Raw genomic sequence first — 19,743 nt, 5'->3', positions numbered from 1 at the left:
GACAAAATCCATCGATATGCTATCCCATTTCCATTGAGGTACATCCAAGCTTTGTAGCATACCCGCAGATTTCTGATGTTCCACCTTCGCCTTTTGACAGGTCAAACATGCAGCTACGTATTCTGCCACTTGTCTTTTCATTCCTGGCCACCAAAAATTCACCTTCAAGTCCTGGTGCATCTTTTTCATTCCAGGGTGAATACTCAGCTTACTTTTGTGACCTTCGTCCAGTATCAACCTCCTTAGGTCAGGGTTGTTGGGTACGCAAACTCTACCCTTACACCGTAGGATATTGTCACTTCCTACCTTGAATTCCGGGTCCTTACCCTGAATTACCAAATTCCTTTTTCCGAGTAAAAATTCATCTTGTAACTGTTGGTCTCGGATTTCTTCCATCAATCCATTGGTAATCCTGATCATCCCGAACCTCAGTTCTCCCTCGGATACTCTTACGTCCAAACTCAAATCTCGGAATTGTTCCAGCAGTTGTAGCTCCTTCACCATCATTGACGAGATATGCATTTTCCTGCTCAATGCATCAGCAACAACATTAGCTTTTCCAGGATGGTACTGTAAGGTAAAATCGTAATCCTTGAGAAACTCCATCCAACGTCGTTGTCTCATGTTCAACTCCTTCTGGTCAAACAAGTACTTCAAGCTCTTGTGATCGCTAAATATGGTGAAATTGCATCCATATAAGTGATGTCTCCAGATCTTCAACGAAAACACAATGGCAGCAAGTTCTAAGTCATGAGTCGGATAGTTCTTCTCATGAGTCTTCAGTTGTCGTGAAGCATAAGCCACCACTTTCCGATGCTGCATCAGCACACATCCCAAACCTTGATGCGAAGCATCACAGTACACTTCATACGGTTCCTCTGGTTGCGGTAAGACGAGTACAGGTGATGTCGTCAAACGTTCCTTCATTGTCTGAAAGCTAGTTTCGCACGCTTCGGTCCATGCAAAAGGTTGATCCTTTCTCGTAAGTTGAGTCAAGGGTCCAACGATCTTGGCGAAATTCTCAATGAAGCGACGATAGTATCCCGCCAAACCGACAAAACTCCTGATCTCAGTCACGGTCTTTGGCCGTTCCCATGACAACACCGTCTCTACCTTTGCTGGATCCACAGCTATACCTTCTTTAGAGATCACATGGCCCAAGAATTTTACCTCTTCGAGCCAAAATTCACACTTAGAAGGGTTGGCGTACAACTTTGTCTCTCTCAACACTTGTAAAACCTGACGCAAGTGCCCATCATGATCTTCAGCGTTCTTTGAGTAGATCAGAATGTCGTCGATAAACACCACGACGAATCGATCCAAGAACGGATGGAATGTCCTGTTCATGTAATCCATGAAGATAGCAGGTGCGTTTGTCACCCCAAATGGCATCACTAGATACTCATAGTGTCCATAACGAGTCCGGAATGCCGTCTTCTGGATATCCTCAGTCTTTACTCTAATTTGATGGTAACCCGACTTCAGGTCTATCTTTGAGAATATCGCAGCTCCTCGTAGTTGATCCATCAAATCATCAATTCTGGGTAGCGGATACCTATTCTTGACGGTTACTTTGTTCAGTTGTCGATAGTCGACACAAAGTCTAGATTTCCCATCCTTCTTCTTCACCAATAAGACGGGTGCTCCCCAAGGTGAAACGCTTGGTCGGATGAATCCTTTCGACAGAAGATCCTCAAGTTGAGACTTCAACTCCACCAATTCCGCAGGTGCCATCCGATATGGTGCAATCGAAATCGGTCCTGTTCCCGGTACAATGTCAATAGCAAACTCAATGTCGCGTACAGGCGGCAAACCAGGTACATCGACAGGAAAAACATCCGCGAAGTCCCTCACAACTGGAATATTACTCACTTCCGAATTTCCTTTACTCTCCAAGCTCAACAAAACTGAATACTCTTGAGATCCTTCATTCAGAGAGACATTAATATGATTGGCGGATAGATACTCGGAAAGGTCCGAGTCAGGAAATACCACTCTCTTTCGGCTACAGTCCAGAAGACAATGGTAGTGAGACAACCAGTCCATCCCTAGGATAACATCTAGGTTCTTGAGAGTTAGGCACACTAGGTTAGCATGGTAAACTTTATCCCTATAGGTTACTGGGCAATACATGCATGCAGTATTGGCAAGCAGAGTTTTGGCAGGTGTGGTAACTATAAGATCGAAACTCAAAGCAGTAACGGGAAGTTTTAATCTAGTAGCACATTCCCTAGAGATAAAAGAGTGCGTTGCTCCGGAATCAAAAAGTACAGTTAGGAGATTACCGTCAATCTCGCAATCTCCCCTGATCAGACCATCAACCCCTTCAGCTTCTTCACCATCCATGGTGTAGACTCTTGCCTTGGCAGCAGGACGCTTCCCACGAGCAGTGTTAACAGCTGGTTCTGTCTTGGGTGCTCTGCATTGAGCAGCAGTATGCCCCAACTTGTTACAGTTAAAGCATTTGGGCCTCATGTCAGTACAAGCATTGGCATAGTGCCCAGGCTGCCCACATCTGTAACAGGTCATCTCCCTGTTCACAGTCTGACCTCCAGAACCTCCAGCAGTACCCACCATGGGCCTATAAGATCCTGAAGCAATTCCTCTACCTGCAGGACGTTGATACGGCTTCCTACTCTGAAATCTCCCTCTGCCTTGAAAATTTTGAGAGCCCGACCTCATCGGCCCTCCTGTCCCAACACGGTTCAGTCTCCTGTTCTTCATTATCTCCACCTCAGTGGCTTTCTCAACCAAAGTCTGAAAACGAGTGATCCCCAACGGTTTCACCGAGTCTTCAATATCGGGCCTCAGCCCATTCACAAAGCGCTTGCACATGTAGGGTTCATCGACCCCATTGCGGAAGAATCGAAAGTGCTTGGCCAACGATTCCAGCTTGGCAGCATATTCCGGAATGGACATGCTACCCTGACGAAGTGTCAGGAATTGCGACTCACGCTCGTCCCGCGCACTATCTGGAAAATACTTTTCCAGAAAAGCAGCACGAAACGAAGTCCAGTTCACTTCCAGGTTGTTTGCTTCCATCATTCCTCTGGCGCCTCTCCACCAGTACTCAGCATCACCCAACAGTAGAAAGGTTGCCATTCCCACCTTGGCCCCCTCAGCAGTCTGCAATACACCGAAGATCTTTTCAATCTCCTGGATCCAGAGATCCGCTTTGTCCGGGTCCGTACCCCCCGAGAACTTAGGTGGATCCTGTCTCCTAAAATCATTCAGGCCTCTGTTCTGATCCATTGTCACTTCCCTCTGGCGTTGGTGCTGATCACGTGCCTCCTCAGCAGCACGCCTCATAGCATTATCGTTTGCCTGTGCAGTCACAGCTTGGGCCATAGTGGCCATCATCTCAGCTAGTTGGTTAGCGTTCACCATGTTCTGCTAAATTAACAAACAGTTAGTGCTCATCATAAGATAGCATCCAAAATAACTATACAATATGATTAAGCAATAACTTCAAACAATTCTAAGCGAAAAATCGCTTGGCAGACAATCAATTTTTACTCTTTGCAGAGTCACACAACCTAGCACAGAAGACCTATTCCCCAAAGACTCCCGAAAGACTCGACTAAGCTCTGATACCACAAATGTAACACCCCGATTCCGGTGGCGTCACTTTAGTAACCAAAAGAAAATACTTTAAGCGGAAAAACGTGAATTATTTTTTTTTCGACAACATAACTAAAGACAGAAAGCAATAAGACTCCCCAACAAAAGATAAAAGGAACTACTATACAACTATATATACATGCCTCGTGTCGGGTGACAGAAAAGAGTAACGCCCGAAGGCAATATGTACAGTCCAAAATAAAGATGCTGTGTCCGCAACACTAACCTACAAAAACTGAGAGCAAGTTGGCCCAGCGGCCTAAGAAAAGACCCCCCTAAATCCAACCAGCTCTCTGCGATCTCCATAGGAAACCACACAAAAGCTACCGGTAGGAAAACTACCCTGTCCCCAAAACGGAAGCATGACGGTCAGAGCATCGACACAACTCCTACACTATCCCTACCCGAGGAGCCCACACTAGCACTCGATCCTACATGCTAGCGCGGTCGTCATCCGAAACTGCATCCAGGACGACTAGGTCGACGTACTCAACACTGCCCTCTCTGTCCACCCCAATGCGCTCCCGCACTGGACTCTCGGGCTCGGGGCCCGGAACGAGATCCGCAACGACAGCAGCAGCAGTAGACGGACTAGACTCCGTCGAAGCCCCACCTACTGGCAACTCCTCAGAAGGGTCCTCATCATCTGAAGGAGATGGTGGCGGTGGAGGTACTCCCAAGCCGGGTCCACAGTGTACTCCTGGAGGCAGGTTGAAGCTCACTATGTGCCTCCTCATCACTCCCTCCGTCAGGCGTCCGAATCGATCGACACGGTCCTCCATGATCCGACCGGTGTAGGTCGCACGGTGGCCCTCGGGATCGACCACCCATGCACCTGGGTCGTCTTGGTCAAGCATCTCGTACCTGGTCCCCCCTGACGGGCTGACCATGGTAAACCAATCCCCCATACTCATCTGACAAATGGCGTAGTCCGCCCAAACACACACAGCAGACGCGAGGGTCAACTCCAAAGAATTATATAATTAATAAAGCCAGATATAATTATAGGATAATAAATACTAGCCTCTCAGGCTTATAAGTTTTGGGATAGCTTCCTAGGGTTGCATGTATCACAATAAATATAAAGAGCCATAAAAACAAGTAGCATGCCTCAAAAATAGGATAAACAGTTACCAATCACACTCAGCAACTAAGTTAGCATGTATGTTGCATGAAATGCAATGCTGGGTAACAAAATGCATTCCGGAAGAAGGATGGACATCAACGAGACGGCCCTAACACCAGCCACGGTGGGTACCTTCCTGCTCGCGTGTCTCTTACACCACACAAAAGTAGTCAGATCAGCAGTGAACCCGTAGGTCTGCCATTCCGTCTGCTACTGAGGACCACCGTAGTGTCCTAAATATGGAAATCCGGGTCTTATGACCATTTTGGAATCCACCGAGGTCCGGTATCACGCCGTGTATTAACCTCAAAATGAGTGCATGAATGCAAGTGATTAGCCAAACAACGTCTCCGACCTCACCCGACACGTCGCCACGTGTTCTAGATTAACTTAAAGTCTCTAAAAGAATACCCTAAGGTAAATGTCGATTCTGCGACAAAATACAATTAATCATAAACAAAAGAGTGCAGCCACTCACGACAACTCTTCGAGTCATCAATGCTCTCACAAAGTCTCACGCTTCTGTGGAGTCTCACACATTCACAAAGTCTCACGCTTCAGTGAAGTTTTATGCTTTCACAAGGTCTCACGCCTCAGTGAATTTACACACTTGCACGAAGTCTCACGCTTCAATGAAGTTTCATGCTGTTCACGAGGTCTCACGCCTCAGTGAAGATCCATGCTTTCCACAAGGTCTCACGCCTCAGTGGAGTATCACGCATTCACAAGGTCTCACACCTCCGTGAAGCTTCTCGGCTCATCCCTTGGATGGCTAAACAAACTGCTCCCAGAGCGAATGAGTATCAACATACCCAAAACTCGAAATCTTCCCAACACTTGGATCCGACGACACTTCTCATTTTCCAAAACTAAACTTCAATCCAAAGCTTGCATCCGAGATTGTTATCTTTATTTAAAGGTTTAGAGGTTGTTTAATATCTTATGAATTTCTTTATAAAAATAGCTCTTTTTAGTCTTATCGTATTCCCTATGAGTTCAAAGTTCCCATAAACCCAAGTAATTCCCTGAGAAGGTCTCGATCCATTGGAGCATGACAAGGTCCGAACTCCGTTCGTCCTTTTAAAACTCTCTCAAAATCTCATAAAAATTCGGCATGACCTGCCCGTAATCCTCACTTTTTCAGAATCTCAGGTACAAGTGGAATAGCATCATTGAAACAGCTCAACCAAAAGACATAGACAGCATATTCCAACACATCCTAAGTTAACCATGTAGCACATAGCATGTGAATCATTTAGCACACAATATCATGGCATCAAGTACTCAACAAGTTCGGCCGAAGCCTCAGAAATCATTTCAGACATTTAGCAATTAGGTGCATAACACATAAATCAAGTCGAATTTCATCGACACCTAAAGCATTATCTAGTAATTCAGAGAGTAGCCCTCACCGGTGGGTCTTCCAGCTTCCTCCTCCAAATGTTCTTCAAGCTCTTCTCCTTGGTTTCTTGGAATCTCCTCAAACGAACCTTAAGCAAAAATCACAGAAATCAACACCAAGAGTCAGAAACTCAGCAATCAAAGAGCTCTAGGGTTACACAGTACACTACTACCTCCGTGGTACGACAATCTAACGCGTTAAGACAAGTTTTCGAAAAATCGGATTCTCCTCCCCCCTTGATATAGCTCTCGGCCACTTTCCTTAATTGGGAGGGTCGATTTTTCTTCGATCAAACTCGGTTCCTAGGTTAACATAAGCCGTAACTAAGACGGTTCTAGGCTCGGAAAAATTTTCGGATCGAAAACTGATATAGGGGTAGTTTGGTCATTATTTTTAGCTCAGAATTTCAAAATTGGATTTTTGAAAAACAAATTGGATGGGGACGTCCACAACGACGTTTATGACGACAAATCCTACTAGCACTAAGCCAAGTCGATAGATTAGAGCGTAAAGGTTGCGACTTTGGCGAAAAATGGGTATTTAGGGTAGAAATTGATCCCGGCGGCATTTCGTCGACATTTGACAAAATCTAATCCGCAGAACACGCTCAGGAGCATGCAGGGAAGAAGTTTAGACGCTGAAATCAACTGATTTGAACAGTTTTTCAAAAACCTCAAAATTTTGAACTCAGAAAGTCGCAGGAGAAATGGACAGAAACGACGATTCGAAGGAGAGTATAGATTACCTACCTCGAGGTCTTCGATTAGTGACGAACGGTGAAGCAAACGGGCAAGAAACGACGAAGATCCGGATCTCTCTCTCTCTCTAGGAACTCGCGGTTTTGGAGGGGTGGGGAAAATGGGTTTTGTGAAAAAAAAATCTAATTTTTCAACTATTTATAGGTTTTGGAAAAAACGGAAAAATGATTTTTTGCGATTCCGATTTTTCCTGCGCGTTCCTCTGCGCATTCTAAGATAGGTTCTGGCGACAGAATTCCAGAACTCAAAATAGAATTCTTGGAATTAAACCAAAAGATCCAAAATCGGCATAGGTCGGTGTAAGTCGGTTTATCCCGAAAAACTACTTTTTGCAGTGATCGTCGGATGAGAAAACTTCCTTCTGAAGAAAGATTAGGAATGATGAGAGAAGTAGGAGAACGCGGGTGGAATCTTCTTTTGAGTTTCCGGATAGAAAAAGTCTTCATCGTCTGTCGATCTTAGGTTTTTCGAACTATCAGGGATTCCGTTTCGGCAAACTTCCGAGAATTGAAATTTGACGTTCGTACTTTCCAGGATTTTGCATCGAAATGGTTGTTTAAGGACGGAAAAGAGAAGTTCTAACATTTCTCTGAGGATTTTTGGAATTAGTTTCCATCGTGTCCTAAAACGTAAATTAACTATTCACTAATACCTTTGACCTAGGATTAAGCGTATGTTAGTTGTGCTATAACTCTTTCGGTTTTTCGATACATTCTTGGACTTTTCCTGAACCTCTTTATTCCGGTGGCGTCACTTTAGTAACCAAAAGAAAATACTTTAAGCGGAAAAACGTGAATTATTTTTTTTTCGACAACATAACTAAAGACAGAAAGCAATAAGACTCCCCAACAAAAGATAAAAGGAACTACTATACAACTATATATACATGCCTCGTGTCGGGTGACAGAAAAGAGTAACGCCCGAAGGCAATATGTACAGTCCAAAATAAAGATGCTGTGTCCGCAACACTAACCTACAAAAACTGAGAGCAAGTTGGCCCAGCGGCCTAAGAAAAGACCCCCCTAAATCCAACCAGCTCTCTGCGATCTCCATAGGAAACCACACAAAAGCTACCGGTAGGAAAACTACCCTGTCCCCAAAACGGAAGCATGACGGTCAGAGCATCGACACAACTCCTACACTATCCCTACCCGAGGAGCCCACACTAGCACTCGATCCTACATGCTAGCGCGGTCGTCATCCGAAACTGCATCCAGGACGACTAGGTCGACGTACTCAACACTGCCCTCTCTGTCCACCCCAATGCGCTCCCGCACTGGACTCTCGGGCTCGGGGCCCGGAACGAGATCCGCAACGACAGCAGCAGCAGTAGACGGACTAGACTCCGTCGAAGCCCCACCTACTGGCAACTCCTCAGAAGGGTCCTCATCATCTGAAGGAGATGGTGGCGGTGGAGGTACTCCCAAGCCGGGTCCACAGTGTACTCCTGGAGGCAGGTTGAAGCTCACTATGTGCCTCCTCATCACTCCCTCCGTCAGGCGTCCGAATCGATCGACACGGTCCTCCATGATCCGACCGGTGTAGGTCGCACGGTGGCCCTCGGGATCGACCACCCATGCACCTGGGTCGTCTTGGTCAAGCATCTCGTACCTGGTCCCCCCTGACGGGCTGACCATGGTAAACCAATCCCCCATACTCATCTGACAAATGGCGTAGTCCGCCCAAACACACACAGCAGACGCGAGGGTCAACTCCAAAGAATTATATAATTAATAAAGCCAGATATAATTATAGGATAATAAATACTAGCCTCTCAGGCTTATAAGTTTTGGGATAGCTTCCTAGGGTTGCATGTATCACAATAAATATAAAGAGCCATAAAAACAAGTAGCATGCCTCAAAAATAGGATAAACAGTTACCAATCACACTCAGCAACTAAGTTAGCATGTATGTTGCATGAAATGCAATGCTGGGTAACAAAATGCATTCCGGAAGAAGGATGGACATCAACGAGACGGCCCTAACACCAGCCACGGTGGGTACCTTCCTGCTCGCGTGTCTCTTACACCACACAAAAGTAGTCAGATCAGCAGTGAACCCGTAGGTCTGCCATTCCGTCTGCTACTGAGGACCACCGTAGTGTCCTAAATATGGAAATCCGGGTCTTATGACCATTTTGGAATCCACCGAGGTCCGGTATCACGCCGTGTATTAACCTCAAAATGAGTGCATGAATGCAAGTGATTAGCCAAACAACGTCTCCGACCTCACCCGACACGTCGCCACGTGTTCTAGATTAACTTAAAGTCTCTAAAAGAATACCCTAAGGTAAATGTCGATTCTGCGACAAAATACAATTAATCATAAACAAAAGAGTGCAGCCACTCACGACAACTCTTCGAGTCATCAATGCTCTCACAAAGTCTCACGCTTCTGTGGAGTCTCACACATTCACAAAGTCTCACGCTTCAGTGAAGTTTTATGCTTTCACAAGGTCTCACGCCTCAGTGAATTTACACACTTGCACGAAGTCTCACGCTTCAATGAAGTTTCATGCTGTTCACGAGGTCTCACGCCTCAGTGAAGATCCATGCTTTCCACAAGGTCTCACGCCTCAGTGGAGTATCACGCATTCACAAGGTCTCACACCTCCGTGAAGCTTCTCGGCTCATCCCTTGGATGGCTAAACAAACTGCTCCCAGAGCGAATGAGTATCAACATACCCAAAACTCGAAATCTTCCCAACACTTGGATCCGACGACACTTCTCATTTTCCAAAACTAAACTTCAATCCAAAGCTTGCATCCGAGATTGTTATCTTTATTTAAAGGTTTAGAGGTTGTTTAATATCTTATGAATTTCTTTATAAAAATAGCTCTTTTTAGTCTTATCGTATTCCCTATGAGTTCAAAGTTCCCATAAACCCAAGTAATTCCCTGAGAAGGTCTCGATCCATTGGAGCATGACAAGGTCCGAACTCCGTTCGTCCTTTTAAAACTCTCTCAAAATCTCATAAAAATTCGGCATGACCTGCCCGTAATCCTCACTTTTTCAGAATCTCAGGTACAAGTGGAATAGCATCATTGAAACAGCTCAACCAAAAGACATAGACAGCATATTCCAACACATCCTAAGTTAACCATGTAGCACATAGCATGTGAATCATTTAGCACACAATATCATGGCATCAAGTACTCAACAAGTTCGGCCGAAGCCTCAGAAATCATTTCAGACATTTAGCAATTAGGTGCATAACACATAAATCAAGTCGAATTTCATCGACACCTAAAGCATTATCTAGTAATTCAGAGAGTAGCCCTCACCGGTGGGTCTTCCAGCTTCCTCCTCCAAATGTTCTTCAAGCTCTTCTCCTTGGTTTCTTGGAATCTCCTCAAACGAACCTTAAGCAAAAATCACAGAAATCAACACCAAGAGTCAGAAACTCAGCAATCAAAGAGCCCTAGGGTTACACAGTACACTACTACCTCCGTGGTACGACAATCTAACGCGTTAAGACAAGTTTTCGAAAAATCGGATTCTCCTCCCCCCTTGATATAGCTCTCGGCCACTTTCCTTAATTGGGAGGGTCGATTTTTCTTCGATCAAACTCGGTTCCTAGGTTAACATAAGCCGTAACTAAGACGGTTCTAGGCTCGGAAAAATTTTCGGATCGAAAACTGATATAGGGGTAGTTTGGTCATTATTTTTAGCTCAGAATTTCAAAATTGGATTTTTGAAAAACAAATTGGATGGGGACGTCCACAACGACGTTTATGACGACAAATCCTACTAGCACTAAGCCAAGTCGATAGATTAGAGCGTAAAGGTTGCGACTTTGGCGAAAAATGGGTATTTAGGGTAGAAATTGATCCCGGCGGCATTTCGTCGACATTTGACAAAATCTAATCCGCAGAACACGCTCAGGAGCATGCAGGGAAGAAGTTTAGACGCTGAAATCAACTGATTTGAACAGTTTTTCAAAAACCTCAAAATTTTGAACTCAGAAAGTCGCAGGAGAAATGGACAGAAACGACGATTCGAAGGAGAGTATAGATTACCTACCTCGAGGTCTTCGATTAGTGACGAACGGTGAAGCAAACGGGCAAGAAACGACGAAGATCCGGATCTCTCTCTCTCTCTAGGAACTCGCGGTTTTGGAGGGGTGGGGAAAATGGGTTTTGTGAAAAAAAAATCTAATTTTTCAACTATTTATAGGTTTTGGAAAAAACGGAAAAATGATTTTTTGCGATTCCGATTTTTCCTGCGCGTTCCTCTGCGCATTCTAAGATAGGTTCTGGCGACAGAATTCCAGAACTCAAAATAGAATTCTTGGAATTAAACCAAAAGATCCAAAATCGGCATAGGTCGGTGTAAGTCGGTTTATCCCGAAAAACTACTTTTTGCAGTGATCGTCGGATGAGAAAACTTCCTTCTGAAGAAAGATTAGGAATGATGAGAGAAGTAGGAGAACGCGGGTGGAATCTTCTTTTGAGTTTCCGGATAGAAAAAGTCTTCATCGTCTGTCGATCTTAGGTTTTTCGAACTATCAGGGATTCCGTTTCGGCAAACTTCCGAGAATTGAAATTTGACGTTCGTACTTTCCAGGATTTTGCATCGAAATGGTTGTTTAAGGACGGAAAAGAGAAGTTCTAACATTTCTCTGAGGATTTTTGGAATTAGTTTCCATCGTGTCCTAAAACGTAAATTAACTATTCACTAATACCTTTGACCTAGGATTAAGCGTATGTTAGTTGTGCTATAACTCTTTCGGTTTTTCGATACATTCTTGGACTTTTCCTGAACCTCTTTCCTTCCCAAATTTATCTTAATCAAATAACTCTTTTATTTTATTCACTTATCCAAAGCGTTAAAACTTGGGCCTTACATCATCCTTCACACTAGTTGACATTTCATTTAGGAATGTTGGGTTTTCACCATACATTTGTAGAAAGGACCATTCTACATAACTGAGCTTGTATCGAGGGTCAAAAATTACACCAAAGTAAAGGAGTTTATTAATTGACTTAATATTACCCCAATACTTATCATATCTCAGCTTCATCTCCACACCCATTTTTCTCAAAGAAGAGTTTGAACTGTTACAACACTTTTTCAGCTCCATGTGGATCAAAGCCAATTGATGAAATGCAGAATGCATGCTCACATGTGTTGATGCTGAAAAGATTTTGGTAGCCTCATAGAAAATCTTTAAAAATTTTACAAACACCCTTGAACTCTCCCAGTCCACAGTAGTAGGTGGCCCAACAGTCCCAAAGTAGTCGACATAACTCGACTCCTCAAATTCCATCTTCTCAAATGCTGGCTGAAACCTTTCAGCTGTATCCAACATCATATATGTCGAGTTCCATCTAGTAGGAACATCAAGACATACTAATTTCTTGGAAGTTATATTTGAAAACTCAATGCACTCTTTGAATTTGGCAAGTCTATTGGGTGAGGACCCCACAAACCTAACAGCATTGCGAATATTATCAATGGAACTATTCAAGTCCTTCAAACCATAATTGACGACTAGGTTGAGGATATGGACACAACATCTCATGTGAAAAAACTCTCCATCTAACACCAAACCACCCATAGTCCTCACTCTCTTTATCAAATGTCTTATATAGCCTTATCATTGGATGATGCATTATCAACTGTGAGAGTAAAAACATTCCTCAACCCCCATTCCCTCAAAATCTCTTCCACATGTCTACCCATGGTTTCACCTTTATGGTTCGGGACAACAGAAAAAACTTATAATTCTTTTTTGATACCTCCAGTCATTATCTATAAAATGTGCAGTTAGAGTTAGATAACTGAGGTTTTGGATTGATGTCCAACAATCAGTTGTGAGTGTCACCCTATTGCAATGAGATTTAAAAAATCCTCTCAACCTCACTTTTTCATCAAGGTAGAGTTGGTAACAGTCCCTGTCACAGTAAATCTAGAAGGGACAGTCATTTTGGGCTGAATTTAGTTAATGAGTAATTTGAAACCAATACCCTCAACTACACTAAAAGGGTGTTCATCGAAGATGATAAACATGGCCACAACTTTCCTACATGTTTCCACATCATATCTAAGGCTTGCAACTGTCAACTCACCAATCATACCAGGGGTTAAATGCAAGGACCGTTTAGCTAGAATCACGACTGATTGCAGCTAAATACTTAACACAAACTTTCAAATAAGCCCACAAGTTTGATGTACCATGAAGCATAGAATCAGCTAAATACCTCTTACCACAATAATTACAAGCTGCAGTCGTCTCATCAACCTTAATATCAGGTACATGGGTGAAGTGATCCCATATAGAAGAAGACTTTCGGGAGCCACTAGCATTTTGGCTTCGCTTCTTTTTACTTTTAGGAGTGGGATCAGTTATCGTAGCTTCAGCAGTAGATGTTTGCTTCTGTTGAGTAGAAGGCCGACCTCAACCAGAAGCACCTCCTTCAGTTGGAGTGGCATTGGATGGCTGTGTAACAGTTGGGGGATTGTCGGTTTCAGTTGGTAAAGATCTTGGCGTCAAACGCTGCCTAGATTTCTTCATTTCTATGATAAAGAAGAAATCAAAGTAAATGAATGACTTAAAAATTTAATGATTGAAAAACTACAAGCTGAAGAATAAATTACAGAATACATGACATAAAATTAGGTTTTGAACAAAATACATGCCATCAAATTACGTGAATATACCAAGCTCACAAATTCATTGAGCACAACAAAGCAAACTCACATTATCACAACCAAAACACTTATTTTCCACCCAACATAGTGAATATACCAAGCTCACAAATTATCACAGCCAAAATAAAAATCTACAGTATAAAGAATACCCAATAAAAATATGAAATAAGGATCTTAAAAAAGTACCAGACAAAGTGCTCTAACAAGTATGAAGTCTTTAGTCAAAAGATGATATCCTTAGCCCTTGCTTCGGTTACCCTCCTAAACACATAAACCATACAAAAATTAACATATTATAGAAACATATTTCAGTAGGAACAAGGGGTTTCAAGCATATTTCAGTAGAAAAAGAACAATTTATTTCAGTAGAAATAAACAAGTCAAACAATGATTGGAATATTTCAGTAATAAAAAGTTTAGTAAAAATAAGATTTTTCAAGCATTTTTCATTATAAATAAAGGGTGAGAAAGAAGATGTCCAGATGAGAAGTTGAGAACAATGGTGAGAGTTGAGAAGATGTCTTACCAGAGAGGAGAGTGGATGAACGATGGAGGGAGAAGGACGAAGACATGCAGCGGCACAACTAGGGTAATTGTAATTTTGAGAAGAGAAAAGTGAATGCTTATATATCTAGGGTTAAATTTCAGAGAGAGAGAGAGAGGGTAATTATTTTATTCAAACAAAGAGAGGGTAATTAAAATATTATATGTCAGATACTCAGAGTTTGAGTGGCTAGGGAGCGTCCTCACGAGATTTCAGATATGGTGTAAGACCCTAATATTATGATTATTATTATTTATTTTAAATAAATAATGAAAAGTGGATTTTTAGTGATTAATGAATTTCTTGGATGATATGCGTGTGGAATTTTCATGAAATGTGTGAAAATATTATTTTTATGAAATAATAATATTTGTGTGTGAGAATAATTTATTTTTTGAGGTTTTGACCTCAAGATTGATGCTAGGCGTGATTTGGGTAGCCATGGGGAAAGAGGTGGCCGAAATTCATGTGATGGATATGGTGGAGATTTGTTTGGATTTTTGTTTTGCCTTATTTTGAGGAAAAATTTGGTTTAAATGTAAAGATTGAGTTTGTTTGAGAATATTACGTAATTTTGAATGATTTTTAGAGTGGTCTTAACGACCTAATCTGAAGAAACTTCCTTCATAAGAATTGTAGCTCTTTATGTTATCTAAATTCTCCCTTTGACGTCATGTCATTCCAACCTCTGTAGCTCGAGTTATTCACGTTTTAGTGAGCAGAGGTCAAGCTGTCCTGTTTTTTCACGATTTGCTGCAGGGTTTGTTTATTCCGAATTTTATCTTTAAATTTTAAAGGTTTGGGTTTGTTTTTATAAAATGGGGTTTATACCTTTTATAATTATTATATATTCAGATTTATTTTAAAAAGGTGAGATAGGATAAAACTTTTGAAAACCCTAGTTGCTAGTGTGTTGGGTCGTCAGCCACATAAGGGTAAAAGGGGGAGGAGTTTTCTCTTTTATTCAAGTGAGTAAAACTGAATGAGAAAGGCACAACACACACATTCTTTCACGTAAAAAATTTTAGCAAGAAAAGAAAGGTTTTGAGAGAAAGAGAAAGAGAGGAGCCGCCACCAAGAGAGAAAGGGAGAGGCCAAGAGAGAGAGAGAGAGAGAGAGAGAGAGAAGGAGGGTTAAGGGAGAAGAAGGAGGTTCGAGCAAGGAGAGAAGAGAAGGGATCATCTTCTTCATTCACTCATCTATTCTTTCTTCAAGTTTTTAGAAAGGTGAGGGCTTTTCCAGTCTTGGGTAGAGTCTAGGACTTTGTGAAGCATGATTTGGCTTGTATGCATGAAAAACTTGCTTGTGATGATGTGGTGTTGGTTTTGAAATTTGTGAAACTCTTATATGACGACTTGAGTCTCTTTTGGAACATATTTTAAGGTTATACTTCGGTTTTATCCTCTCTCATTGAGTGATTTCTAGACAAAACCGTGCTAAACTTGTCATATATGTTTGGATCTAAGTTGATATTCAATAACATGTGTTAGAATGAGTTGTATGTTGATGTTTATGATTGAAAAGCTTGCTGGTTTTTATATGTGAAGCATGATCAAGCATGATTACAAATTTTGGAAACCCTACACTCCATACATGTTACGGCCGAACCCTATTTCCTAGGGTTTAGGCGACTTTTTCTTATCTTCTTGCTATTTTTTTAAGTTGATGTATGCTGCTGATTTTTACTACTTGATATGTGAAAAAGCATGATTAATTGATGTGCAATGATGTTTGGCCGAAACCCAAGTACTCTCTAGGGTTTAGGCATTGACTTGTGTTGAGAGTTGCTTGAATATTTTCTATCTTTGTGAGGAACGGGGCAAAACCCTAAACCTCTTGATGAATATACTATGCATGATGATCTATTGTCTTACCCTAAGTTATGACATTAGTAATTAACCTTGAGATGCGAACTTCGCTTGAAAGTAGTGATGTGATGGTTATAGTGTAAGGCCCTAAGTTCAATGTGGAACAATTTTATGGAAGTTTGAATAAAATTGAAGTTTTAGCTAATGTTTGATAACTGGCAGATTAGAACTGTCAACTTGTGTGACTTTTTAGAGGATCGTAACGACTTCATTTGGGAAAACTTCCTTCATGAGAGTTGTAGACCTTCAAGTCTAGAAAATTCTCCAAGTGGTTTCGTGTCGATCCGATATCTGTAGCTCCAGATATCCCCGTTTTAGTGAACGTAGTTCCGGCTGTACAGTGCCAGCGGGATTATTACATTGTTTTTCTTCTAAGTCCGAATTTAATTATGAATTTACCTTTGAGGGCTTAGGTTTTAGTAAGTTTCAGGTCTGATTAGGTAATTAGACTGGTGGGTTAAGGTTGGACTTGGGTCGGGCTTGTGGAAAAACAAAACCCTAGCCCACTTGTGGGTTGCATGTGATTTTAGCCAAGGGGGGAAACCCTATTCTTCCACAATCAGAAAACAGAGATACACTACAGCACCTTCACGTGAAAAACAAAGAGAGAACGTGTGAGAGAAGAGAAGGGAGCCGCCGCCCAAGCCACCACCATTGTCGCCGGTCACGCGCGCGAGCAAGGGAGAGAGCGCGAATAGAGAGAGTTTCGCGAAGGAGAAGGAAGGTGAAGGAGACTTGGACAGCAAGAGATTGTTCTTCCAAACTTCATTCTCTTCTCTTTTCAGATCAAGAATCAAGGTAAGGGCTGGTCCTAGGACTTGGGTAGTTTATTAGGGACTTGTTGCTATGTTTGTTTGTGAAGAATCTTGATTGTTGAGGGTTTGCATGAGGGTTTGGGTTGAAGGTTTGCTTGCTGTACTATTATCATATGAGACCTATGTGATTTGATTTTATTGCTGGAACATAGCTTAAAGCCTTGGGCTGAGATGGTTTATAGCTTAAACTAGAGGTGGAAGTTTCGCTGCCAGTTTCCTGTACTGGACAGCGGACTTCAGAGCCCCTTTTTACCTGTTTATGGTCATCAAATGAAAAAGTGATTAAAATGAAAGTTGTAGATTTTCGAAATATCTTTCCAGACATATAAAAATCATAATTTTTGGTTTAGTAATGTGATCTGGGGGTCGTGTTTAGTAACTGTCACACCTGCTGTCTTCCTGTTCCGGACAGTTAGCTTTAAGGCCTAATATCACCTAATTCTGGGACTCAAATGAACAAGTGTGTAACTAGAGAGTTGTAGATATTTAAAATAGCTTTCTAGAAAGGTATCATACGTGATTTTTAGTTGAAAGATGCATTCTGTGGCTCTATTTTTGTGAAAGTTGTTTCTGCTGTCAATATGTTGAAGTTGCGATGATATATTATGCATGAGTGAATGTTCTTGCGTTCCTTTACGTGGATTATATTTATTTTCTGAGTTAATGGTTCAAGGGTCGCTCACCTAGCCGTAATTCCCTTGTAACCCGTGAATGTTGTGTTGTGAAGGTTGTTGTATAAAGAGTATGATAAGACTCTAGGATTGATTTTAAAGACTTAACAAAGAGAAAAGTGTAATAAACTCGCTTGCAAGTAAATGTGAATAATTGGACATAGGTCTGGTGAGGACTATGGACCATGAGAACGATGGTACCTTGCACGCGAGGGTGTTTTGTGGGTTGTACGGTGAGTCCCCACGTGATTGGCTGACTGCGGTCGCCTTGTGATTCTGTGGACGGACGGTGAGTCTGGCGGACGGTGAGTCCCCCCACATGATTGAGGGTTGTACGGTGAGTCCCCTCCGAGATTTGTTCATCTGCGGATGATCGTGATTATGGCCATGGAAGTTTTGGTGGGTTGTGTGAAGTGAGATTCCGTTAGTAACTGACTCTTTCCCATAAAAGACATATAATGTACTTATATTATATATGTTGTTGTTGATTTTGTCATTATCATTCTTTTGTTGGACCTGACCCTGCTTGTTTGCTATGTGTTTGTTTGGGGGGGGGGTAGATGGTCGTGAAGATAATGGCGATGACTCATTCTTGGGAGTTGATGCTACGTGACGTGCCAATACTGGAGGACGACTACACTTTAGAGGAAGAGGAAGAGGCTAAGGAATAGGGTTTGGGTTGAGAGTCTTTTGTTTTCTGTTGGGGTTGAGAGTTTCCGAAGTGTTGGTATCGAACAATTTTATTGCTTAAATTCGAATGAACAAGTTTTGATGTAATCTTTATTTTCATTCAGGCCTTTGTTTCGTACTCTTTACAGTTGGTTATTTAAAAAGTTTTACGAAAATTGGTTAATTAGTTACTGTGTAACACTCGAGAAATCGGGGCGTTACATATAGTGCTAGGGTATAGGCTATGGACAATAAGAACGATGATGTCGTTAGAGACAAACAGTTGCTTGCACGCGTGGGAGTTATTCTAATCTTGGATGATCCTGCATCATGGTATTTCGTCTCGAATTGGGGGAAGTATTTGTTTCTGCACCGCGATGGGGGAAACAGTGTTGGAGAGTCCTGCATCATCATGTTTCTGCCCGCGATGGGGGGAAAACTACTCTGCGCGGCGATGGGGGAAACAATTTTGGAGAATTTTGGATTGTGGATTGATTGTGTGGTCTCCACGTGACTTGGGTCGACTGTGTGGTCCCCTTGTGTTGTTCATATGCGGATGATTGAGATTGGATCCATGGTGTTGAGGTGGTTGTGTGATGGTCAGGACGTTAGCCTAACTAGACTTTAGGATTGCTAACCCTAAATATGAGAACATGAGACTGATATATCATTGTATGAATACCATGAATTGTTTATTGTGTCCTTGCATGGGAACTGACCCTCTTTTATGTGTTATCTGTTTGTTCTAGGGGGCCCAGATGACTGTGTCCAAGAGTGCGGTGCGTTCTTGGGAGTTGATTCTCAGTGAAGAGCACAAGGACGAGGCTTGGGTGTCCGACGCGCACCAAGTCCGTCGGATATACGTCGGTAATGCTACGCTCAAGTGCACTGACAAGAAAGGAGAGTTGATCGAGTCTCAGATGCTTACGGGAAGGGTGGAACTACCATTCGTGCCCTTTCGTTTCCAGACACCAATTGTGGAGTCAGAACAATCCTCTAAGCAGGAGTCGGAGTTGGAGTGAGATCCATCTGAAGAGACATCGGCAGAGACGAGTGGACCTCTAGTGGGACTCGAGGGCTTACCGAAGAATGTGGTGAAGGAGGAGGAACTTCCACCACTACAAGGAGAGCCTTGGAACACGAAGGACCCAGATGAAGATGAGGTGAACGCCCAGAGCTTCTTTCGACTGGAAGTTGATCAGTACTTTCAGGAGACGGGCCAACTCTATCGAGGTCTGAGGAATCATATGCTGAGGGAGTTCACCAATGAGCCACTGCCAGATGACGACTACTCTGCGGAAGAAGAAGAGGCAGAGGAAGAGGCTAAGGAGTAGGGTTGGGTGAGATACATTCACTTTCTTTTGGGTTTGAGAGCACCGAGTTTGGGCATTGAACTATTTCTTTTGCTTTTCGTTTCAGATATTTAAATTTGATGTGATTTTACCTTGGTTTTTCAGACACATGTTTCATACTGTAACACCCCGATTTCGGTGGCGTCACTTTAGTAACCAAAAGTAAACTTAATGCGGAAAAACGTGAATATTTTTTTTTCTTTTTCGATAATAACTAAGACAAGACTGAATTAAATAAAACCCAAATGCGAAAAGCAATAAA

General features: G+C 42.4%; 1 long non-coding RNA gene across 1 annotated transcript; it reads left to right on the top strand.

Moving 5' to 3' along the window:
• Positions 1-16,190: 16,190 nt before the first annotated feature.
• Positions 16,191-18,305, top strand: LOC130742675 (uncharacterized). The gene is made up of 2 exons (XR_009021241.1): positions 16,191-16,772; positions 18,021-18,305. It is a non-coding gene; the product is annotated as an uncharacterized LOC130742675 (long non-coding RNA).
• The last annotated feature ends 1,438 nt before the right edge of the window (positions 18,306-19,743 follow it).

The sequence above is a fragment of the Lotus japonicus genome, chromosome 3, assembly GCF_012489685.1.
Source record: "Lotus japonicus ecotype B-129 chromosome 3, LjGifu_v1.2".
Classification (NCBI taxonomy): domain Eukaryota; kingdom Viridiplantae; phylum Streptophyta; class Magnoliopsida; order Fabales; family Fabaceae; genus Lotus; species Lotus japonicus.
Note: the sequence above shows the minus strand (reverse complement) of the source record. Positions and strands in the feature narration are given on the sequence as shown.